General features: G+C 42.0%; 1 long non-coding RNA gene across 1 annotated transcript in view; it reads right to left on the reverse strand.

The window, feature by feature from the left end:
* Nucleotides 1–549: 549 nt before the first annotated feature.
* Nucleotides 550–26,249, reverse strand: part of LOC118653907 — a 34,714-nt gene continuing 9,014 nt past the window's right edge. Inside the window, exons 3-4 of the long non-coding RNA XR_004966918.1 lie at nt 1,140–1,237; nt 550–642 (exon numbers count right to left, since the gene is read on the reverse strand). This is a non-coding gene — a long non-coding RNA (uncharacterized LOC118653907). The remainder of the gene's footprint in view (nt 643–1,139; nt 1,238–26,249) is intronic.

The following is a 26,249-nucleotide window of genomic DNA, read 5'->3' on the forward strand; positions in this document are numbered from 1 at the left end:
GCTGCCAAACTTTGCCCTAAGACATTTTGCAAATAAGATACTGGATTTATTGCAAAACATATTCCAACATACAAAAGTGTATAGTAAATTCCATTCCAAATCACAAAGTCCATAACTTTCTAACTAGAGGGCTTTAGGAACTCAAAAACCCAAATCTTTCTTTGATTCTAAGCAGAAAACTATTACTGAAAGTGCCGACAGTTGATAAGTTTGAGACATATGGTCCTATTCTCTTTGTCCAAAATGAGAATGGTGGGTTTCGCAGTAAATTGATAGTGTAAGTAAATCTAGCACTTGAAAGAATTTAATTAAATTTCCCCCATCTTCAGTGTAAACACCAGACAGAATATATCCTTGTGGTAAGGAAAGGTAATGGAATTCCCCCATGGCAAATGGCTATTGCACTAGACTAGCTCCTGTAGAAAAGGCAGGAATGATGTTCATGTAGGATAGCCTGTAGTTAACAGCAGATAAGGACTCTCCAATTTTGAGAGAGAAATATATCACAACTAGCATGTCTGCTTCTGAGGAACACCAACCTTTCCTTCCTGTGAACTGTAACATAATAGTTGATAGGTTCCACAGCAAAGGGGGAAGAACCCATCTTCACCAGCCTGGTAAACAATGTTGCAAGTGCAGCCACTGAATGGGGGTAAAAAGGAATGGAAACATGTAAGGTGCAGACTTTAGTTGAGAAATATTCCAGGATAATACTAACAGCTAGGAAACTAACAACTACTTGGGGGAGGGGGTCTAGAAACCCGAACTAATTGAATTTTTGTGACTCTTGTTTTTCAATAAGAAAAGGAGTTCTTGCAGAAAGCTTTTAAACCAACTCAGATAAATATGCAATAGATGGTGATGTACCACCCCAAATCCAGTTGTGCCATTCAACACCATGTTTACATGGAAAATATCTGTAAAAAACATTTAGAAACAAAATTTTGCAAACATAGATTTTTCTAACTTTGTGTAGGTAGGACTTGAAGCTATTTCTAAAACAATGGCAATATAGATTGAAGAGTGGTTATAGGCCTGAATCTGAGCAAAGTTGTGAAGACAAAAGTTGTTTCATCTTTTTTTCTGTGCCTCTTCCCTTCCCACAGCCCATTTCAGTAGTATCACTCAGAACCACTTACAATTGTTCTTTGCACCTCTGCCTTTATGTTCATGTACTTCCTTCTGCCAGAAGTGTCCTTGTCTCCTTGCCTCTTGTCAGCTTGAGGGAGTCCTTCTCCTTCAAGAATCAAAAGGCACCTCCTCCATGAAATTTCCCAGCTTCCCCTCCACCCCCACAAGAGGTAACTTCTGCTTCCTTTGTGCTGCTTCCTACATAGAAACTAACAAAAGTATTCATCATCACATCTGCAACATTTTCTCATGTCTTTACATGTTTGTTTCTTCCCTCTAAAATTGTAAGTTTCACTGAAAACAGGATCATGCATTTTTAACACCCAATATATCTGTAGCCTTTATTGCAGGAAACAGCACATAGTAGTTGATTAATAAATGTTTTCCAAATGAAAATTAATTTAAATAATTAAGTGTAAGGAATAAAGTAAATGTAATGCTAAAGCAGTGTGTCTCAAAAGGATCATTTTCTCATTTTTGATTATTTTATTGATCAATCCCAGTAAACACCTAGTTCTAGTTGATTTATTTGCAGGAATGTAAGAATAATATTTATCTCTACTCTGGCACTTAGATCGTCTGCCTCACATTTCTTATTATTATACATTTTATTCTTTCTCTAATAGACTGCCAGTTTCTTGAGGACAGATAAATGTTTCCTTTGTTCATTGTACACAATAGGCACTCAATAAACATTTGCTGAGTTAATGAATTCCTTATGTGTATATAGCTCTTCACAGCAACCCAATGAAAAATGTAAAACATCATTCACTCTCTCCCTTCTCTTGTCTTAGTTAAATAAACTGATGATCAAAATATACCAGAGCCCATATGGCGCAACTCAGTGGTTGAGCATTGACCTGTGAACCAGGAAGTCAAGGTTCATTTCTGCTCAGGGCACATGCCTGGGTTTCGGGCTCGATCCCCGGTGGGGCATGTGCAGGTGGCAGCCAATCAATGGTTCTCTCTCATCATTGATGTTTCTATCTCTCTCTCTCCCTCTCCATTCCTCTCTGAAATTGATAAAAATATATTTTTTAAAAAAGAATATACCAGAGACTTGACCACCTTCAAACAGTGGGCAAGAATCAGGGCTGAAAATCCTGGGAGACGCCCTGCTTCTCACACTATCTTTTGCTCCTTTCCTGTTTAGACCAATCAGTTTCTCTCTGCAGGGTCACCCTTTTGGATAATTGTCCACATTTGGTTCATTAATGTAAACAACCTAATTGAATGATGTGCTTTTGTTCTTTTTTTTTTTTTTTTGCTAATTTCAACTTTTATTAGCTTGCAATATAGCATAAAACAAGTATTTTTGTTTTTTAAACAACAGATTTATTTTATCACAGTTCTAGAGACTGGAAATCCAAAGATCAAGGTGTCAGAAGCAGGGTTGATGTCTAGTGAGAGCTCTCCCCTTGGGTGGCCCACCATGTGCTCTGATGGCCTTTCCTCTTTGCTCATGCAGAGAAAGAAAATGAGCAAGCTCTCTCTTGTCTCTTCCAATAAGGATACTAATCTTATCAAAGTCCCATCTTCAGGACCTCACTTAATCTTAATTGATCCCTTAAAGGTCCCCTGTCTAAGTATAGTCACACTGGGGGGATTAGGACTTCATATGAATTTTGGGGAATACAAGCATTCTAGCAAAAACATCTTGTACAGTACTCTGTATCTTTTTGGTGAAACAGCTACAATCTAGATTGTTTTTAAAGCTTCTCAGCTCAAAATTGTACTTTGTATTTTTAAAACATTTAAAAAATTGAGATATAATCCTATCTAATAAAAGAGAAACATGGGATCTGGAAACAGCCTAAGTGCCCATCAGTAGATGAATGGATTAGAAAACTGTGGTACATCTACACAATGGAATACTATGCTGCTCTAAAAAGGAAGGAACTCTTACCATTTGCAACGTCATGGATGGAACTGGAGAGCATTATGCTAAGTGAAATAAGCCAGTCAATGAAGGAAAAATACCACATGATCTCACTCATTCATGGATAATAGAGACCATTATAAACTTTTGAACAATAATAGATACAGAGGCAGAGCTGCCTCAAACAGATTGTCAAACTGCAGCAGGAAGGCCGGGGAGGGTTGCGGGGCAGGAGGTAGGGGGGTAAGAGATCAACTAAAGGACTTGTATGCATGCATAGAAGCATAACCAGTGGACATAAGACATTGGGGGATAGGGGAGGCTAGGGGACTGTCTACGGCGGGGGGATAAAATGGACACATATGTAATACCCTTTGTAATACTTTAAGCAATAAAAAAAAAAAAGAGAGAGAAACATGGTAATTAATGTATGACCGCTACCCTTCCCATTGGCTAATCAGGGCAATATGCAAATTAACTGCCAGCCAAGATGGCGGCCGGCAGCCAGGCAGCTTAAAGCGAACATGAGGCTTGCTTGCTTTAGTGACGGAGGACTCCAATGTTCCCCGCCTGCCGCGGCCGGCCTCTGAGCTGCAACTCTAAGCAACTATGTTACAAATATAGAAGCTAAACAAATCCCCAGAAACCTGCTTTAGTTGCCAGGCTTCAGCCAGCAGGATCACAACATTGTTTCAAATACAGAAGGTAAACAAAGGCCAGAAACCTGCTTTCAGCAGAGGAGGCCTAAGAGCTGGAGCCAAGCCTCAAAGCTAAAGCTGGCCCAGAATAAAAAAAAAAAGAAGAAAAGGAGCAGTTGGGAGCTTCAGTCACCCACCAGCCTGAAAACAGCCCTCAGCCCCTCACCCAGACTGGCCAGGCACCCCAGTGGGGACCCCCACCCTGAAGGGTGTGTGACCAGCTGCAAAAAGCCATCATCCCCTCACCCAGGCTGGCCAGGCACCCCAGTGGGGACCCCCACCCTGATCCAGGACACCCTTCAGGGCAAACCAGCCGGGCCCCACATGTGCACCAGGCCTCTATCCTATATAGTAAAAGGGTAATATGCCTCCCAGCACCGGGATCAGCGGAGCTGCGAGGCCTCCCAGCACCGGGATCAGCATGACAGGGGGCAGCGCCCAAACCCCCTGATCACCCTGTGGCTCTGTGTGTGACAGGGGGCGGGGCCACAACCTCCCTATCAGCCCTGCTCTGTTCGTGACAGGAGAAGGCGCCCCAACCCCCTGATTAGCCCTGCTCTGTGCCTGATAGGGGGGAGCTCCCCAGGCCCCTGATTGCCCTGCAGCTCTGTGTGTGACAGGCTGCGGTGCCCCAACCCCCTGATCGGCCCTGCTCTGTGTGTGACAGGGTGTGGCGTCCCAACCCCCCACACCGCCCATGGACCCTGCTCTGTGTGTGACAGGGTAGAGCCATAACCTCCCCATCGGCCCTGCCCTGAGTGTGAGAGTGGCAGCGCCCCAAACCCCTGATCGGCCCTGCCCTGTGGGTGATAGAGGGTGACGCCCCAACCGCCACCCACGGGCCCTGCTCTGTGTGTGACGGGGTAGAGCCATAACCTCCCCATCGGCCCTGCCCTGTGACAGGGTGCGGTGCCCCAACCCCCTGATCCGCCCTGCTCTGTGTGTGACAGGGGGTGGTGCCCCAACTCCCCTATCAGCCCTACTCTGTGAGTGACATGGGGGAGCTCCCCAACCCCCTGATGGGCCCTGCTCTGTGCGTGACAGAGGGGAGCTCCCCAACCCCCTGATTGGCCCTGCTCTGTGAGAGACAGGGGGTGGCGCCGCAACCTGCCCATCGACCCTGCCTTGAGTGTGACAGGGGGCGGTGCCCCAACCCCCCTATCGGCCCTACCCTGAGCGTGACTGAGGGTGGCATCGCAACCTCCTGATCCGCCCTGCTCTGTGCATGACAGGGGCGGCGCCCCAACTCCCCAATCAGCCCTGCTCTGAGCCCGACCAGGGGCTGCACCTAGGGATTGGGCCTGCCCTCTGCCACCCGGGAGCAGGCCTAAACCAGCAGGTCGTTATCTCCCGAGGGGTCCCAGACTGCGAGAGGGCACAGGCCAGGCTGAGGGACCCCCTCTTCCCCCTGAGTGCACAAATTTTTGTGCACCGGGCCTCTAGTCTATATATATAAAAGGCTAACCATCTGACCATCTGACTGGTAGCTATGACATGCAATGACCACTAGGGGGCAGATGCTCAATGCAGGAGCTGCCGAACTGCAATGACTTGGCAACGGAGGTTCTCAGGTGATGCACCCTGGAACCAGAGAGGAGGGAGCCCGATTCTGGGGTGTGTTACCCGAGAACCACCCTCTCACAATCTGGGACCCCTGGGGGGATGTTGGAGAGCTGGTTTTGGCCTGATCCCTGCAGGTCAGGCTGAGGGACACCACGTGCTGGAGGGACCCCGCTCACTCTGCAGATGCCCTTTGAGCCACTGTGCCGCCCCAGGTGTGACTGGCCGGGGAGGGACCATGGGAAGTTGGCTCCAGGGCGTGTCTGGCCTATCTCGCCCAGTCCTGCCCTGCTGGCCACCTTCTAATTAATTTCCTTTCAATGTGCACAAATCTGTACGCCAGGGCACTACTTAACATATAACATTATCTTAGTTCCAGTTGTACAACATAATGATTTGACATTTGAATATGTTGCAAAGAATAATTGCATGTTTTGACCACGAGTAGCATATGTTGCAAAGAATAATTGCATGTTTTTGACCATGCCATGCTTAACTGTCCAAAGGAGATCTTTCAGGGCCTGGCCTTTAGTAATGTATGACTCCTGTCTGTTTTCTGGAGCTACGACAAAGAAAGAAATCTGTCTCTGGAGCCATCCCAGAACCTATATCAAGTTACATCCAAATCCACATTGCCTTAGTAGTTAGTCAATCACACAATGATGTGAAAAAAACAATATTATGCATTTAATATCATGTATTATACTACTTCTTCAACACCCATTCAAATACATGACTGCATTTGAATTGTCCCTCAATCCTGAGAGAGAAGGTAAGGCAAGCATTTTGATCCCCACGTGAAAGATAAGAATTCAAATTCAGCATAATTAGCTACATTGCCTAGGTTTGGAGAGTACTATTTTCTTGGATGTAAAAAGAAATTTAGAAACTTAGAGACTACTTCAAAGAACTTTTATCAGGAGCCAAGTTGAATATACACTATGGGTAAAAAGACGAGCTCAATAAAACAAACCAGCCAAACAACAAAAGATGGGAAACCCTTTCGTAGATAACTGATAAATTTGATAAGGTTATTGTTGAGAAACAAGTATCAAATCAATAAAATTTTATTTTCATTACATCAGTGTCTGGCAGGAAATATGAAAGCAATGGTGTACTCTGGTTGGTTAAAATAGCATTGCAACATCAACAAGGAGAAAGTAAATTGTACTAATGCTACATACATTGCCAACTACCATGCAAAAGCTTCTAAAATACACTATGGAGGTTTCCTTTATGATTGTTGGCAAACTTGAAGGAAGATCCTGATTTCTATTGATGTGCCTCTTAACCTTCCTGAACCTCAGTTTTGCATCTATAAAATGGGGGAAATGATGCCTACTTCATATGGAATTGCTGTAGGAGTGATCTAGTTCAGCATCTAGCATTACTGGATGGCTGAGTGGAGAGGAGATTCAGTAAGTGTTACTTTAAATTTTTTCCTTTAGACGTGAAAGATATTTCTCCCAAAAATGTAACAAGGATCAGTTAATTGTAACAGTTAGTTTTTAACTGTTAATAACATAGCTGGTATTTCTAACTAAACAAACCTTGAAATCCTAATAATAGTAAGTAGGTACTGTTGCCTTCCAAAGTACTTCCCTTTGGAGAACATCTATTTATTCTTGTGATGCTCAAAACATCTCTGGAAATCAGAATTAATTACCTTCAGAGCCAATTACAAGGCTCTAAAGAAACCCAATCTCATTTCTTAATTGTCATACTTAATTTCTTAATTCAAAATTTATAGCCCAGCTCTATCACTTACTGAGGATAAGAGTATCCTTATCCATTTGATTTGCCTCTTAAATGACATTTGGCTATTCCCAAACAGCTTAATTTCACTTCATTTATTCCCCAGTGACCAGGATCTATTCCAACTGAGTAAATATGAACATGTGCCACAGGCTATGAAGGCAGTTATCAAGTATCTAATCAAATAAAAGACAAACATGCAAATTGACCATACCTTCGCTATGCCTTAAGCCACGCCCACCAGCCAATCAGAGCGACTATATGCAAATTAACCCAACCAAGATGGTGGCCGGCAGCCACAGAGCTGGACCGAGCAGGAAGCTTGGTTGCTCCAGTGATGGAGGAAGCCAAGCTTCCCACGGCCGGCACTGAGCTCCACTGAAGGCAACAAAGTTTCAATTATAGAAGATAAATAAACCCCAGATACCTGCTTTCAGCCAGCCGTGGTCACAGAGCTGGAGAGAGCAGGATGCTTGATAGCGGGCTCTGAGCTCCACTGAAGGCAACAAAGTTTCAATTATAGAAGGAAAATAAATCCCAGAATAAAAAGAAAAAGAAAAAAAGGAGAGGCTGGGAGCTTCTGTCGCCGGAGGGGCTTGGCCAGCCTCAAAATGGCCCTCAGCCCCTCACCCAGACTGGCCAGGCAACCCAGTGGGGACCCTCCACCCTAAAGGGGGTGTGGCCAGCCTGAAAACAGCCATCAGCCCCTCACCCAGGCTGGCAAACCTCCATGGGGTGAGGGTTCCCACTGCGGGGGGCTTGACCAGCCTGCAGCCATCAGCCCCTCACCCAGGCTGGCCAGGCACCCCAGTGGGGACTCCCAGCCTGAAGGGAGTGTTACCAGCCGGCAAACAGCCATCAGCCCCTCACCCAGGCTGGCCAGACACCCCAGTGGGGACCCCCACCCTGAAGGGGGTGTGACCAGCTGCAAACAGCCATCAGCCCCTCACCCAGGCTGGCCAGGCACCCAAGCGGGAACCCCACCCTGATCCGGGACACCCTTCAGGGCAAACCAGCCAGCCCCCACCCATGCCCCAGGCCTCTATCCTATATAATAAAAGAGTAATATGCAAACTGACCCTAACAGCAGAACGACTGGGAATGACTGGGCACTATGACACACAGTGACCACCAGGGGGCAAACGCTCAATGCAGGAGCTGCCCCCTGGTGGTCAGTGCGCTCCCACAGGGGGAGCTCTGCTCAGCCACAAGCCAGGCTGACGGCTGCCAGTACAGCGGTGGTGGTGGGAGCCTCTCCCGCCTCCTCAGCAGAATTAAGGATGTCAGACTGCAGCTTAGGCCTGTTCCTCACTGGCAAGTAGACATCCCTGGAGGGATCCCAGGCTGCCAGAGGGATGTCTGATTGCCAGCTTAGGCCCAATCCCCCCAGGGAGCGGGCCTAAGCCAGCAGGTGGTCAGTCATCCCCCAAGGAGTCCCAGACTGTGAGAGGGCACAGACCGGACTGAGGCACCCCCCCCTCTGCCCCCCGCCGAGTGCACAAGTTTTTGTGCACCAGGCCTCTAGTCTTTGAATAATCTTCTAAGGATATTACTCAAAGACTACACATGTGCCTAAGTTCTGGTTTTTTTGTTTTTAAATCCATGTTATCACTTTATATTAGCAGTGTATAGGTATATATTTAGAAGAGCATAAATGGAGTTGAAGCTAAGACAAATGTCATAGCCTTGTTTCATTGTTGGGATTGTGTCACCATACTTATGTGCTCTATTTCTACCTTAGTATTTGTGACCTTCTTGAGTCCTGGTGATAAATGTTTGCTAAATGTTCATGGAACCATTCATCTTCTTACTTTGATTTTTAAGGGCATGAGCAGTGTCTTATACAACTTTGGCTCCCACAAAGTACCCAGCATAGTGCCTCATACTGAGTAGAATAATAGATTTATCAATGTAAGAAACATCCAAACTTGTAGAGAATTTTTATAAGAATTAATGTGAGTCAAACTGACAACAATTGTCAGGAAGCAAGATATCTAATGATCTGTAGAAAGACAGTTTTGCGGAAGGGAAGATGGCGGCGATATAGGCAGACGTGTCCCAGGTCGTGTCCCGGAGCAAATGGAGTGAGCAGCTGAAACTAGTAGCACCCACACCGAATTGGCGAAATTGCTCAGCTGGTGAGATGGTTTGCTGCCGGGAAGAGCAGAACTCCCCTGGAAAGGTAAAGGAACCAGGGTTTTGGGCAGGAAAGTTTGCCAGACCTCTGAGCCCAGAGAGTCGGAGGGAGACCGCGTGGCAGACAGCCGCGTCCCTTGGGACAGGCACAGCCCCTAACGGGGGAAAGGAGAACCGCGGGATTCCTGGCGCTGCCAGGGGAATTGAGAGCTGGGTTCTGTGATCACGGAGGACTGAGCCTAAAGGGGGCAGCCTGAAGAGCTGACCAGACCATGCAGTCCCGGTGAGAGAAGAAGCTTACAGAAACCAAGCCTTCCCCGTTTCCGCGGCCGGCGTTTCTTTGTTTGTTTTCACTGAATCCTGTTCATGGGACATTTCGGATACAGACACTCAGCTGTGCTGAAGAGAGGGAGAGTGTGCGGAGGAGTGGAATCTGGGGAGAGACTGAGGAGAGAAGGGGGGCTGGGAGAGGTGGCAGTGAATTGAGTGCTGAGACACCCCTGAGCCCAGGTCTGGGGCAGCCATTCTCTCCGGAGAGTGAGACTCCTCCCCCCAGCCCCCAGGCAAGGAGCACAGCCACACCCAGATTCCACCCTGTAGGAGATCAAGGATTAAAATAACCTGATCAGTCCCTGGAAGTTAACAGGGTCTGGCCTATAGAGGGATTTTCAATCCCAGCAACAACATAGCGCCAGTAACTAACTATTATGCAGCCAGCTCTGGGCAGTGAACTTCCACTGGACAGAGAGGCCCTAAAGCCTCAGAGGCCAACCCCAGAACACTGCCACCCAGAGGCTGACCCACGAACTGACTCTTTGCTAAACACAAAATAAGGCAGTCTGGGAAACAAATGCGGCTTGCTTTAAAATAAGGACTGTGGTTTACAACACAGAGGAACAGTGTATCACAGGGAAACCCAACAATCTCCTGAATACCTGGCAGGTCTAAGGTGAGCCACACTGAAGAATAGAAGAACCAAAGGACCTTCACTACTGCAATTTTTTTTTTTCTTTTTTTCACCTTTTAACTAAGAAACCAATTTTTTTTTCTTCTTCTTTTTTTTCTTTTCTTTTTTTTCTTCTTTTTCCATCACCTGATTTTACCCTTTTAATTACTACCTTCTTATTTTTAACCAGTATTATTACTGCTACCATTTTACCATTTTTTAAAGTGCCATTTTATTTTCTCTTTATTTTATTTTGGGATTAGTGTTCTCCATTCTATTTTCATCGTTATATTATTGGTTGTTTCTAGTTTGCATTCATCTCCAGGGAGCTGTTGCTGGAATTTGTTGGGATTAATGGCTGTTCTATAGGAGTATTCTCCTCATATAAAAAGTCTCTTCCCCTCTTCCACTTCATTCTCTCTGTTTGTTTTCTTTTTTTCTTTTTTCTTTTTCTTTTTTTTTTCTTTTCTTTTCTCACTTTTATTTTCCCCCCTCCTTTTTCCCAATTTCATTTTTGCACTCCTTTTTTTGGTCCCTACTTTTCTTTTCTTTTTTCTCTTTTATCTTTTTCCCTTCCTTCCTCCTTATCCCCTAATTCTCTTAATTCAGGTGGTCACCTTTATTTGGGGTTATTAATATCGTGAATATATTAGTGTATACTGCCTGGTACGTGGTGCCTAGTTGTGTTGTATTTTGTGCCTTTAAATCAACGCAGCAGATCCAAGCTACAGCAACCTCCTGAGCACCACACCCTCTGCTGAGGAACAGCAGCTGTACGTGAAACCTCGCCCCACCAGCCAGAAGAGCCACCACAGCTATGAACAGCACCCACCAGAGAAGCTGCTGCCAACTGAAGAGCAGCTGCTACCACAACCGCCCGAAGAGCAACCACAGACCAAGGAGTCACTGCCACCAAGGGAGCAACCACTGAATGACTCAACGTCTAGATATGTCAGTGAGATCAAACATGGGTAGACAAAGAAACCCCCAAAGGAAAGAGAAGGAGGGCTCTCCAGAAAAGCAGCTAAGTAATACAGAGGCATGCAACATGACAGAAAAAGAATTCAGAATAAGGGTCCTAGAGTGCATACACCAGATGGAGGAAAAAATCGACAACCTCTGCAAGAAGCAAGAAGAAACAGATGAAAAAATTGAAAACATATGGAAGAAGCTAGAAGAAACAGATGAAAAAATCAACAACTTAAGTAAGACCCAAGAAGAAATGAAGAGTGATATAGCTGCAATGAAAAACACCATTGAAAGTATGAACAGTAGACTAGGAGAAGTGGAGGACCGAATTAGTGAATTAGAAGACAAGGAAGCAAAACACACCCAAAATGTACTGCAATTGGAGAAGAAAATTAAAAGACGGGAGGAGAGCCTAAGGGAGCTTTGGGACAACATGAAATGAAACAACATACGAATAATAGGGGTACCAGAACAACAGAAAGATGAACAAGGATTAGAAAACCTATTAGAAGAAATAATATCAGAAAACGTCCCAGAGGTGGGGAAGAAAAAAGTCACACAAGCCCAGAGAGTCCCAAACAAGGTGAACCCGAAAAGACCCACACCAAGACACATCATAATTACCATGGCAAATGTTCAGGACAAAGAGAGAATCTTACAGGCTGCAAGAGAAAGACGGAAAGTTACATACAAGGGATCTCCCATTACATTGTCAAATGATTTCTCAACAGAAACACATCAGGCCAGAAAAGAATGGACAGAAATTTACAAAGTGATGCAAAGCAAAGGACTGAATCCAAGAATACTCTATCCAGCAAGGCTATCATTCAAACTTGAAGGGGAAATAAGAAGCTTCACAGACAAAAAAAGGCTAAGGGAGTTTATCACCACCAAGCCAGCAATGCAAGGAATGCTAAAGGGACTGGTATAAAAATAATAAAAAGCTCAGAAAGAAAACAGCCACAGAAAAAAAGAAATGGCTACAAACAAGTACCTTTCAATAATAACTTTAAACATAAATGGACTAAATGCTCCAAACAAAAGACATCGAGTGGCTGAATGGATAAAAAAACATGACCCATACATCTGCTGTCTACAAGAAACCCACCTCATTAGAAGGGACTCACACAGACTGAAAGTGAAAGGATGGAAAAATATCTTTCAGGCAAATGGAAAGGAAAAGAAAGCTGGGGTAGCAATACTTATATCGGACAAAATAGACCTCAAAGTGAAGGCCATAACAAGAGATAAGGAAGGCCACTTCATAATACTAAAGGGATCAATACAACAAGAAGATATAACCCTGGTAAACATATATGCACCCAATGCAGGAGCACCCAAATTCATAAAAAAAAACTCCTGGAAGATATCAAAGGAGAGATCGACAACAATACAATCATAGTAGGGGACTTAAATACACCACTGACACCACTGGATAAGTCCTCTAGACAAACAATCAGCAAAGATACAGCAATCCTAAATGACTCACTAGATCAGATGGACTTAATAGACATCTTCAGAACACTTCACCCCAGTGCCACGGAATATACATTCTACTCAAGTACTCATGACACATATTCAAAAATAGACCATATATTGGGTCACAAGCAAAGTATCCCCAAATTCAAGAAGATTGAAATCATAAAAAGCGTCTTCGCAGACCATGATGGCATAATATTAAAAATAAACTACAATAAAAAAAACCCCAAAATACTTAAACACCTGGAAGCTGAATAGCATGCTATTAAATATTGATTGGGTTACCAATGAGATCAAAGAAGAAATTAAAAACATCCTGGAAACTAATGACAATGAAAACACAACAATGCAAAACCTATGGGACACAATGAAAGCAGTCCTGAGAGGGAAGTTTATAGCTCTACAGGCCTATCTCAAAAAACAAGAAAAAATGGTAGTACATCATCTAACTCTACAACTCAAAGAATTAGAAAGAGAGCAACAAGAAAACCCCAGAGTGAGCAGAAGGAAGGAGATAATAAAGATTAGAGCAGAAATAAATGACATAGAGACCAAAAAAACAATACAGAAAATCAATGAAATCAAGAGCTGGTTCTTTGAAAGGATAAACAAGATTGACAAACCTCTAGCCAGACTCACCAAGAAGCAAAGAGAGAGGACCCAAATAAACAAAATCAGAAACGATAGAGACGAAATAACAACAGACCCCACAGAAATACAAATGATTGTTAAAAAATACTATGGACAGCTCTACTCCAACAAACTAGACAACCTGGAGGAAATGGACAAATTCCTAGAAAAATACAACATTCCAAAACTCAATCAGGAAGAATCTAAAAATCTCAATAGACCAATAACTATGGAAGAAATTGAAGGAGTCATCAAAAAGCTTCCATCAAACAAAAGCCCAGGACCAGACAGCTTCACAGGGGAGTTTTACCAAACATTCAAGGAAGAACTATAACCTATCCTCCTCAGACTACTACAAAAAATTCAAGAGGAAGGAACACTTCCAAGCTCATTCTATGAAGCCAGCATCACCCTAATACCAAAACCAGGTAAAGACAACACAATGAAAGAGAATTACAGGCCAATATCCCTCATGAACATAGATGCCAAAATCCTCGACAAAATCTTAGCAAATCGGATCCAGCAGTACATCAGAAAGATCATACACCATGACCAAGTAGGATTTATCCCAGGGATGCAAGGATGGTACAGTATCCGCAAATCAATAAACGTGATACATCACATAAACAAATTGAAAGAAAAAAACCACATGGTCATATCAATTGATGCAGAAAAAGCATTTGACAAAATTCAACACCCATTTTTGATAAAAACTCTCAGCAAGGTGGGAGTAGAAGGATCATACCTCAACATAATAAAAGCCATATATGACAGGCCCACAGCCAACATCATACTCAATGGACAAAAACTAACACCATTTCCCCTAAGAACAGGAACAAGACAGGGATGCCCTCTCTCACCACTCCTGTTCAACATAGTACTGGAAGTGTTAGCCATTGCAATTCCGCAAGAAGAAGAAATAAAAGGCATCCAAATTGGAAAAGAGGAAGTAAAACTGTCCTTATTTGCAGACGACATGATATTATACATACAAAACCCTAGAGACTCCATCAAAAAGCTACTAGACTTAATACATGAATTTGGCAATGTAGCAGGATACAAAATTAACCCCAAGAAATCTGAGGCATTTCTATACAAACAATAGTGAACTTTCAGAAAGAAAGAATATAAAAACAATCCCGTTTACCATTGCACCAAAAAAATTAAGCTACCTAGGAATAAACTTAACTAAAGAGGTAAAAGACCTCTACTCAGAAAACTACAGGACGTTGAAAAAAGATATAGAGGAAGACCTAAACAGATGGAGGAACATACCATGTTCATGGATTGGTAGAATCAACATCATTAAAATGTCCATACTACCCAAAGCAATCTATAAATTCAACGCACTTCCCATTAAAATACCAATGGCATATTTCACAGACCTAGAACGAACTCTCCAAAAATTCATCTGGAATCAAAAATGACCCCGAATAGCTGCAGCGATCCTGAGAAAGAACAAAGTAGGTGGGATCTCAATACCAGATATCAAGCTATATTACAAAGCCACTGTTCTCAAAACTTCCTGGTACTGGCACAAGAACAGACTTATAGATCAATGGAATAGAATGGAGAGCCCAGAAATCAGCCCCATCCAATACGGTCAATTAATATTTGACAAAGGAGGCAAGAACATACAATGGAGTCAAGATAGTTTCTTCAATAAATGGTGTTGGGAAAATTGGACAGATACATGCAAGAAAATGAAACTAGACCACCAACTTACACCATACACAAAAATAAACTCAAAATAGATAAAGGACTTAAATATACGACGGGAAACCATACAAATACTAGAAAAATCCAAAGGCAACAAAATCTCAGACATATGCCGAAGCAATTTCTTTACTGATACAGCTCCTAGGGCATTGGAAACTAAAGAGAAAATAAACAAATGGGACTACATCAAAATAAAAAGCTTCTGCACAGCAAAAGAAACCATAAACAAAACAACAAGAAAACCCACTGTGTGGGAAAACATATTTGCCAATATCATATCTGATAAGGGCCTAATCTCCAAAATTTATAGGGAACTCATACAACTTAACAAAAGGAAGATAAACAATCCAATCAAAAAATGGGCAAAGGATCTAAATAGACACCTTTCAAAAGAGGACATTCAGAGAGCCAAGAGACATATGAAAACATGCTCAAAGTCACTAATCATCCGAGAGATGCAAATCAAAACAACAATGAGGTACCATCTCACACCTGTCAGACTGGCTATCATCAACAAATCAACAAACGACAAGTGCTGGAGAGGATGTGGAGAAAAAGGAACACTTGTGCACTGCTGGTGGGAATGCAGACTGGTGCAGCTGGTATGGAGTTTCCTCAAAAAACTGAAAATGGCACTCCCATTTGACCCTGTGATCCCACTTCTAGGAATATATCCCAAGAAACCAGAAACACCAATCAGAAAGGATATATGCACCCCTATGTTCATAGCAGCACAATTCACCATAGCTAAGATCTGGAAACAGCCTAAGTGCCCATCAGTAGAGGAATGGATTAGAAAACTGTGGTACATCTACATGATGGAATACTATGCTGCTCTAAAAAGGAAGGAACTCTTACCATTTGCAACGTCATGGATGGAACTGGAGAGCATTATGCTAAGTGAAATAAGCCAGTCAATGAAGAAAAAATACCACATGATCTCACTCATTCATGGATAATAGAGACCATTATAAACTTTTGAACAATAATAGATACAGAGGCAGAGCTGCCTCAAACAGATTGTCAAACTGCAGCGGGAAGGCCGGGGAGGGTTGGGGGGCAGGAGGTAAGGGGGTAAGAGATCAACTAAAGGACTTGTATGCATGCATATAAGCATAACCAATGGACATAAGACACTGGGGGATAGGGGAGGCTAGGGGACTGTCTAGGGCGGGGGGATAAAATGGACACATATGTAATACCCTTTGTAATACTTTAAGCAATAAAAAAAAGAAAGACAGTTTTGCAATTGCTTTTATGCATCTGAAATTAAGGAGGAAAGTTAAGGAAGATTAAATGAAGATGGGGGATGGCCAGGTGGGGATTGGATTACAGGCTAGTTAATAAGATTATGTGCTCCTTAGAGGGTAGTTAGGACTTCCAAGAGGTCTGAAAAAGAGGATTACCCTGTCATTTCAAATATAAGTTAACAGAGATGCACAGTGGACAATGTTCTTGTCTTATCTTTTTGATTTGCCTCTTAAATGACATTTGGCTAAGACAAGAACAATGGACAGGGCTTGCTTAATATAAAAAGAAACCTTTTACTATACACCAGCAGCATGACCAGTCACCACCTGCTCAGTTAGGAATTTTTGATTGGATCACACTGTGAGGTTACGGTCACCAGACTTTTCAGTTTTATTACAGAACCCTTTTGTGTCCACCAATTCATAGAGTGTTTATTAGAGCTAGAAAGAGCCTTAGGAGATTGAAACTCATGGAGGGAAAGTGATGAGCCTAGGTTACATAGGAAGTTGATATACTAGTTTAGGAGCAAGTTTTCAAACTGAGAGCTTCATACTTCTAAGTCAGCTGCAGTCACATTTGAATGAATAAACTAAGATATCCTGAATTTGGACATCCTATATGGGTTGATAGTCTTATTTCAGCAATCCCTCTGATTTCTGATTTACTGCTGCAAATCACACTTTGGTATAATGGTCACAATCCAAGCCCCTGTGCCAGTCATTTCTTAGCATGTTACTACATATGTACTTTTCTTGATGTATAAGCAAAAGACAGTTGACACTCTATTATAACCTCCCCAGTCGGTCTCAAATACTTAACAATATAAACAAAATTATTCATAAAAATACACACTTTGTCCAGAATGTGTGGCTCAGTGGTTGAGCATCGACCTATGAACCAGGAAGTCACAGTTCAATTCCTGATCCAGGCACATGCCTGGGTTGCAGGCTTGATCCCCAGTAGGGGGCGTGCAGGAAGCAGCCAATCAATGAATCTTCCTCATCATTGATGTTTCTATCTCTCCCTCTCACTTCGACTCTGAAATAAATTTAAAAAGTATAAAAAATACACACTTAACAGATCAACCAAAGGACCTGTATACATGCATATACTAGTAAGCATAACCAATGGACACAGACAATAGGGGGATCAGGGCCTGTGCTGGGGAGGAGGGGTGGGAGTGGGCTGGGAGAGGTCATTGGGGGGAAAAGGAGACATATGTAATACTTTCAACAATAAAGAATTTTTAAAAATACACACTTAATTTCATTTCATTTAAATAATAATCTTAGCAGACATTAATGACATATTTGTTTGGATCAATATAAGCAGATCTAAATGTAAACAAACAATGCAGTTAGTTTACTTCAGCCCATATGGAATAGTAAGTAAATATCATCCAATTGGCAGTAACACCCAAAATATAAGATTGTGTTCAACCACAATGTTAGTTTCAATGATATGATTATATTGTGATTATGTTAGGCAAACGTCCAACTAGAAGAATAAAATTTTAATATTTAATGAAATGTTACTCCAAAGCCCAAATTAGCTAATTGTTTGGGGTCATTTTCCAATTCATGAAAAGTTTATTTTTTTAGATACAATAAAAATTAATTTTAATCATATATTTAACTTCAATTCTGATACCACCCCAGGTTGTGACTTTGAATTGGATTCTCCCCCTCCTTTTCTTAATTCCCTACCTAATCCAACCTCATATTTTTCTTTTACCTGATCATATCTCACTGACTCCAAGAAAACTTCAAAGAGTGCATGAAAATATCTCACAAAGTCCAGTCCAATTATATGTTTAGATCTAGATTTGGTAGATATATTTTAAATGTAGTACCCTTGATATGGTATGATAAAAATGTCACTTTTCTTCTATGGTTTTCCTCCCCCCAAAATAAAAGCATCAGGTAAATCCCACTAAGGGACATTCTACAAATACCTGACTAGCACTCCTTAAAACTCTTAATGTCATCAAAAACAAAGAAAGTCATGAACTGCCACAGCTAAAAGGACCATAAGGTCCTTTCTGCCATAAAGGATGAAATAGTGCCATTTTCAACAACATGGATGGATCTTGAGAACATTATGCTAACTGAAATGTCAGTCAGAAAAAGCTAAGAAGTATATGATTTCACTCATATGTGGGATATAAAACTGAAACTCGTGAACACAAATAGCAGTGTGGTAATTGCCAGAGGGAACGGGTGAAGAGAGAAGGTTGTCCTAATATAAGGTGACAGAAGATTTGACTTTGGATGGTGGGCACACAGTGCAGTATACAGATCTTGTAACATAGAAACCCACACCTGAAACCTATATGTTCATGTTGAGCAATGTCACCCCAATCAACTTAATGTATTTTTTAAAAATAAATGTAATGTGGTAACTAAATATAATGGATGGGACCTTGGAACAGAAAAAGGACATTAGGCAACTGGGCTACTGTAGCTCTGTGACTGAGCATTGACCCATAAACCAAGAGCTCCCTGGTTTGATTCCTAGTCAGGGCACATGCTCGAGTTGTGGGCTCAATCCCCAGTGGGGGGGTGTGCAGGAGGCAGCCAATTGAGGTCTCTCTCATTGATGTTTTTATCTCTCTATCCCTCTCCCTTCCTCTCTTTCTAAAAAAAATCGATAAAAATTTTTTTAAAAGAAAAAGAACATTAGGCAAAAACTAAGAAAATTTGAATAAAATTTGCACTCTATTAATAATAATGAGTCAATATTGATTCATTAATTATAACAAGTGTACCATATTGATGTAAGATGTTAACAATAGGGAAGTGGATATGTGTTGTAAGGAAACTGTACAATCTTCACAGTTTTTCTGTAATTTAAATGTATTTTAAATAAAAGTTTATTTAAAATATATCTAACTGTGGTTACCTCTGGGTAGTAGAATTTTAAGTGAACTTTGTGTTCTTTCTTTTGAAGTACATAGTTTTCTACAATTAACATGTATTGCTCTAGTAATAAGAAAAAATAAAATTTATTTGTAAAAGTACATGAATTTCCATTTTATTCACCAAAATAGCATGAAAGAGATTAACCAAAAAACATATATTCATGTATGCATAGCCCATGGAAACAGACAATAATGTGGCGAAGGCCTGGGTGGGAGTGAGGGCTAGTTATAGGGTAGCAAAGGGATGGGAAATGGGGGACAGCTGTAATAGTGTCAACAATAAGAAATTAAAATTATATGTATAGATCAGATTTACTTACTGTGCACAGACAAGGTTTCTTTTTTATGTGGATTTGCAAGCCCTAAGTATCCACAGTCCCGTTTGGAAAATTTTACCTTAACCTTAGATGAATCTAAAATCCTGTTCATAGTACAGTCTTTCCTGATCACTCTGAAGTATGCTGAACTTTCCAGGCTATTTGAAAACTTTTGGAATCCCCACTTTAACTTGTTGATACCTTTTCCTATGTCATATGCATTCCCAATTGATGTAATTAATTTTTAGTTAATTAATTAGGGTTAGATAGAGAGAAGAGTAGGGTAACAGGTGACTTATAATCTACCTATAAATTATGAATAGTGGGACCAAGTTCACACCAAAAAGATCTTTTCCCAATCTTAATATGAAATGCTTATATTTTCTGACACACAAATATGTGCCAAAAAAGATATACTTTTTCAAGCTAAATTCTCTTTATTTGCATATTTTTAATTTTAGTTTGCAAAGTAACATAATAGAGAGGGGGGAAATAAAGGGCTTCTTTCCAATAAGGTACCTGGCACACTGTACGAGATGAGTACAAGTTTCCTTCCTTTTGTTATTAGATCCATGGCTCTTGCATCTTTTACACCACTTACTTGCCCTTGGATGTCATCTTAAATGTTCAAAAATTCATTCCCATCCTACCTCATGGTTTATAGAGCAAGGCTGGAGGGGCAAGGATGAAAAAGGGATGAACCTCATTTTAACCCATTAATTTATTTTAGTGCCTCCCAGGTGCTGGGGATACAGGCCTGGCACAGAGCAATGTTCAATAAATATTTGAGTTAATGAACAAGGTTCCTGCCAAGGGGGACTTTACACATCAGTGGAGGAGACAGACAAACACACAATTAAAATACAGTGTGGAAGTACAGTGTTGTATGGGATCACAGAGGTGGGACACCTAACCTTTTCTGAAGCACCCAGGAAGGCATTTTGAATGAAAAGTCATCTAAGCTAAACCCCAGGGGATAAAGAGGAGTTAAGTGGGAGAGGTGGTGAGTACAGGATAGGAGGAGTTGGAAAAGTGAAGAGTACAGAAGCAAAACTACTCATGGTATATGTAAGGAATAATTTAGATATATGGGGTGTTCCTGTAGAGCAGTGGTTCTCAACCTTCCTAATGCCGCGACCCTTTAATACAGTTCCTCATGTTGTGGTGACTCCCAATTTCATTGCTATAAATTGAACATAATTAAAGCATAGTGATTAATCACGAAAACAATATGTAATTATATATGTTTTCCAATTGTCTTAGGCGCCCCCTGTGAAAGGGTCGTTCGACGCCCAAAGGGGTCGTGACCCACAGGTTGAGAACTGCTGCTGTAGAGGATTTATAAATGAAAAAAGTTTTAAAGTCAGTTTTGAACCAAATTAAGGAGATCTTCAAATGCCCAATTGAAGAATGTATGTTTCATGGAAGCATGAAGCCATTATCACTTATTTTTCAGTAGGACACTGACTGACGTGTACAAAGTAGTTTTTCAGAACAATATTCCAGGAATCTTGGGTTGACCTGGAAGAGACAGTGCTAGAGGTGGAGAGAAGAATAATGAGGCTCTTGCAGTGTGAGGTGATGAGAACCTTAACTAAGATAGTGAAAATCAGAAGAGGTGAAGGCAAATGGATGCAGGAAATGTTCAAGAAGTTGAATCATTAGGACTTCATGGCCTTATCAGTGTAAGGGAGAAATGGAGATGAGCCATAAAATAGATACTCATTAAGTACATGTGCTTCATCAGTTGATTTGACTTGCCATGGTTCTCAAACGTGATCTTGCATCAGAATCCCCTGGTGAGCTTATTACCACATAGATTGCTGCGCCCACCCATTGAGTTTCTGATTCAGTAAGTCTGCGTTGGGATCTGAGACTTTGCATTTCTAACAAGTAATGCCACTGCTATGGTGATATCACTTTGAGAACCATTGGGTTATCTTATCATATCTTTTTCAGTATACCGGCCATTATGATCATGTTAGTCTTTTCAACAAATTGTACTGGAATAACTCGTTCGCCACAGGCAGAAGAATGAAATTAGACTTTTGACACACACTATATAAAAATTTACTCAAAATGGGTCAAAGCCCTAATTGGAAGAGATAAAACTATAAAACTCTTAGAGGAAAACATAGGTTAAATCTTCATGACCTTGGATTTGACAGAGCATTCTGGTATGATACCAGAAGTACAAGCAACCAAAGAAAATACAGATAAATTGAATTTAATCAAAATAAAAAACTTTTGCACTTCAAAAGAAACTATCAAAAGAGTAGATAATTTTGTTCATTATATTCCACATTTCAGTGAAATCATATGATACTTGTCTTTCTCTGATTGGCTCATTTCACTTGGCATAACTCTCTCCAGGTCCATCCATCCTGTCACAAAGGGTAAATTCTTTTTATGGCTGAGTAGTATTCCATTGTGTAAATGTACCATGGCTTTTTTATCAATTCATTTACTTATGGACACTTGGGTTGTTTCCAAATCTTGGTGAATAAGAAAATAGAGACAGTCTCATAAATAGAAATAAAGCTGAACGTTGTATAGGTTAGGGGGCTGTGCTGTGGGAGTAGAGGGATTGAGCAAAAAAGAGAAAAAAAGAAAAATAACTCATGGACGTGGAAAACAGTGTGGTGATTTCCAGAGGGAGGAGGGGCAAGGGAAGGTGGGGGAGGGTATAGGGAGGATGAATGGTGATGGAAGGAGGCTTCACTTGGGGTGGTGAACACACAACACAGTGTGTAGATGATGTATTGTGAAATTCTGCAACTGAAACCTGTATAATTTTGTTAACCCATGTCACCCAATAAAGTCAATAAAAAGGAAAAATAAAGAAAGTAGAAAGATAACTTATAGAATAAGATATCATATTTGCAAATCATATGTCTGTGAAGAAACTTGTATCTGGAATATATAAGGAACTACTAACAACTCAATAATAAAAAGACCAATAATGCAATTTGAAAATGAAAAAAAGTATCTCAATAAACATTTCTACAAAGAAGATTTACAAATGACCGATAAGCACATGAAAAGATGCTCAACATCATTAGCCACCAGAGAAATACAAATCAAAGTGACAAGATACCATATCATGCCTACTAGGATGGCTGGAATAAAAATGTCAGACAGTGCCCTAGCCGGTTTGGCTCACTGGATAGAGCGTCGGCCTGGGGACTGAAGAGTCCCGGGTTTGATTCCGGTCAAGGGCATGTACCTTGGTTGCAGGCACATCCCCAGTAGGGGGTGTGCAGGAGGCAGCTGATCGATGCTTCTCTCTCATCGATGTTTCTAACTCTCTATCCCTCTCCCTTCCTCTCTGTAAAAAATCAATAAAATATATATTTTTTAAAAATGTCAGACAGTGACAAATGTTGGAGGGGATGAGGAGAAACTAGAACACTTATGCACTGCTCATGAGAATGTAAAATGGCACAGACACTTGGAAAAGAGTCTAGTAGTTTTTTAAATAGTTACATCTAGAGTGATCATATGACACAACAATTCTACTCCTATATATACTCAAGAGAAATGAAAATGAAAATATATGTCCACACAAAAACATGAACACAAATGTTTATAGCAGCATTATTTATAATACCAAAAAGGTGGAAATGTGGAAATAATCCAAATGTCCATTAATTTATGAATGTATAAACAAAATGTAGTATGTCAACACAAGAATATTATTTGGCCATGAAAAGGAAAGAAGTACTGATTTAAATGTTACCACATGGATGAGCCTTGAAAAGATTATGTTAAGTGAAAAAAGCCAGTCACAAAAGACCACTTATTATATGAGTCTATTTATATGAAATGCCCAGAATAGGCAAATCTATAGAGACATAAAGCAGATTAGTGATTGCCTAGGGATGCGGAAAATAGGGGGATAGTAGGGCAGCAGCTAAAGGGTTTCTTTTTGAGGTGATAAAAATGTTCTAAATTCAACTATGGTGATAGCTGTACAACTCTGTGAATATATATAAAAAAATAATAAACATGTAAATTGACCGTACCTTTGCTATGCTAACCAGCCAATCAGGAGAGTATGCAAATTAACCCAACAAAGATGGCGGTTAATTTGCATAAGTAGGCACGAAGCAGAAGCAGCAGAGCGAAGATTGAAGGCGGCTCCGGCTGGAGCGAAGGCCTGGGTCCCGGGTGCCGGAGGAAAACCGGTGCCAGCAGCCAGGGGAAGGGAAAGCCTATTGCACGAATCTCTTTATGCAACAGGCCTCTAGTCTATATATATATAAAAAGCCAGAGACCAGAATGCCGGAATGACCAGTCGCTATGATGCCCACTGCAGACAGCGAACCGGCCTGATCAGGGGATGGGGCTGACTGGCCAACCTCCCACGGCCCCTCCCCACAACCAGCCCTGCCCCTGTTCGCCTCCCCCACCCCAATAGGGGGCGGGGTCAGCTGGCCAACCTCCTGCAGCCCCTCCCCGTGGCCGGCCCCACCCCCGATGGACCCCAATCAGCCCGTAGCCCCTCCCCCCACTGTCCCTGTCCCTGATAGCCCACCCTACCCAATAGGGGGCAGGGCCAGCCGGCCAACCTCCTGCAGCCCCTCCTCCACCCAAACCCACCCCAGATCAGCCCCTCCACTCCGATCAGGGGCAGGGCCAGTAGGCCAACCACCCATGGCCCCTCCCCCAGGCCGCTGGCCCCCAATCGGCCCCCCATTTGGGGGCAGGGCCAGCCAGCCACCGCCCACAGCCCCTCCCCATGGCCAGCCCCACCCCCAATCAGCCCCCACCACCCCGATTGCCCACGGCCCCTACCCCCAGCCAGCTCCACCTCAATTGGCCCCCCACACACACTGATCAGGGGTGGAGCTAACCGGCCAACTTCCCACAGTCCCTCCCATGGCCGCTGACCCCCAATTGGCCCCCCCACCCCATTTGGGGGAGGGGCCAACTGGCCAATCACCCACAGTCCCTCCCCACAGCTGGTCTTGCCCTTATCAGGCCCGGATTGGGGTGGGCCAGCTGGCCAACCTACCGCCATCTCCTCCTCCTGACAGGCCTGGCCCCAATCTGCTCCTATAGGGGCCAGGCCAGCCAGACTCCACCTGCGCACAAATTCATGCACTGGGCTTCTAGTAGTAAATAACATTGAATTGTACACTTTAAATGGGTGATGTGAATTACATCTCAATAAATCTTTTCTAAAAATAATGCTGACAAGAAATCCATAGGAAAAAATAGGAAGTGAAAAGCCTTCTGGGCAGAAGTAATAACATAACAAGAGACACATGGGAAAGAAATATCATATGTATAGACTAGCGTAAGCAGTTTAATCAATTCATCACTTTTTAACAGTATATTGCTGGCACTGTTCTAGGCACTGGGATATGCAGTGAACAAAACTGACAATAACCTCTGTCCTCATAAGGAAATATATTAAATAAAATTCCCATTGAAAGCATATAGTATATTAGAACTGGACAAGTGCTATTGAGAACAAAAAAAAAATGAAACAAGAGGGATCGAAGGCACTGTATTAAGGGGATGCAATTATATTTATTTTTTAATTGATTTTTTACAGAGAGGAAGAGAGAGGGATAGAGAGTTAGAAACACCAATCAGCTGCCTCTTACACACCTCCCACTGGGGATGTGCCTGCAACCAACGTACATGCCCTTGGCCGGAATCGAACCCGGGACCTTTCATTCCGCAGGCTGACGCTCTATTCACTGAGCCAAACCAGTTAGGACGGGGGATGCAATTTTATATTGAGTAGTGTCACTACAGGAGGACAAGACCTAAGGAAAGGAAGGAAGCAATGTGCATGTGAGGAAAGAACTTTCCAGACAGATGGCACAGTAAGGGCGAAGGCTGGTCTCATCTTGGAGGAGCCAGATCATGTAGGGCCTTCTAGACAAATTTTTTTACAAGTTGAAATGGAAGTGTTTTAGCCTTTAATAATTTTTAAAATGTATATAGAACTTTTTTTAAAGGTTCCTGGACTAGACTCTGGCTTCCCAACGTATATCTCCCTCTCAGCAGCCAGAGTCCCAGCCCCACCATTTTAAAAAAAAATGTGTATAAAACTTGATCTTCCATCAAGCTCTTGTTTTGTTTATATAAGTAGATGGGACAACTACAGACCCAGACAAGATGGAGCTCTGCTCAACTTTGGGACAGAAGGACCACAGTTGTCAGTAACAGAGATTACTTCCAATTAAAGATATTTTGTATCATATCATTGTATGTCTATTTACACAGCAAGGTCCAGACCTAAAACCACAAGGCAAGAGAATACTATTTCTCATATATTTGGAGTTAACTCTGACAAGCTATTGGTTATAATTTAAATGTATGCACAGGTTTTTTAAAGTAGCATTTAATACACAGGGGTTCCCTATTTGATATTTACACTTTTAAAAAGCTTCTCTAGTATTTAACCATAGTTCTTCTACAACTGTAAGGACTTTGACTTTACTTTGAGCAAATCACTGGAGGGTTCTGTGGCTATAAAAGGATTACCCTGGCTACTGTGTTGAAAAGACACTAAATAAGGAGTATTGTAGCAGTAAGCAAGTGCAGTTGGGATATTATAGCTATAGTCCAAGAAAGTGAAAATGGTTGCTTGAACCAGATTCATTGCAGTGGAGGTGCTAAGAAGTGATCAAATTTTGGATACACAGTTGACCCTTTAGCAACATGGAAGTTAGGGGGAGCCAACACCCGGACAGTTGAAAAGCAAGCATAAGTTTTGCCTCCCCCCAAATTTTTGTTGTCCCTCAGTATCTATTGGGGATTGGTTTCAGGACCACTCCTCAGATTCCCAAATCCGCATATGTTCAAGTCCCCTATGTAAATTGGCATAGATCAATGCATA

This window comes from Myotis myotis, unplaced genomic scaffold, assembly GCF_014108235.1.
Source record: "Myotis myotis isolate mMyoMyo1 unplaced genomic scaffold, mMyoMyo1.p scaffold_m19_p_4, whole genome shotgun sequence".
Taxonomy (NCBI): Eukaryota; Metazoa; Chordata; class Mammalia; order Chiroptera; family Vespertilionidae; genus Myotis; species Myotis myotis.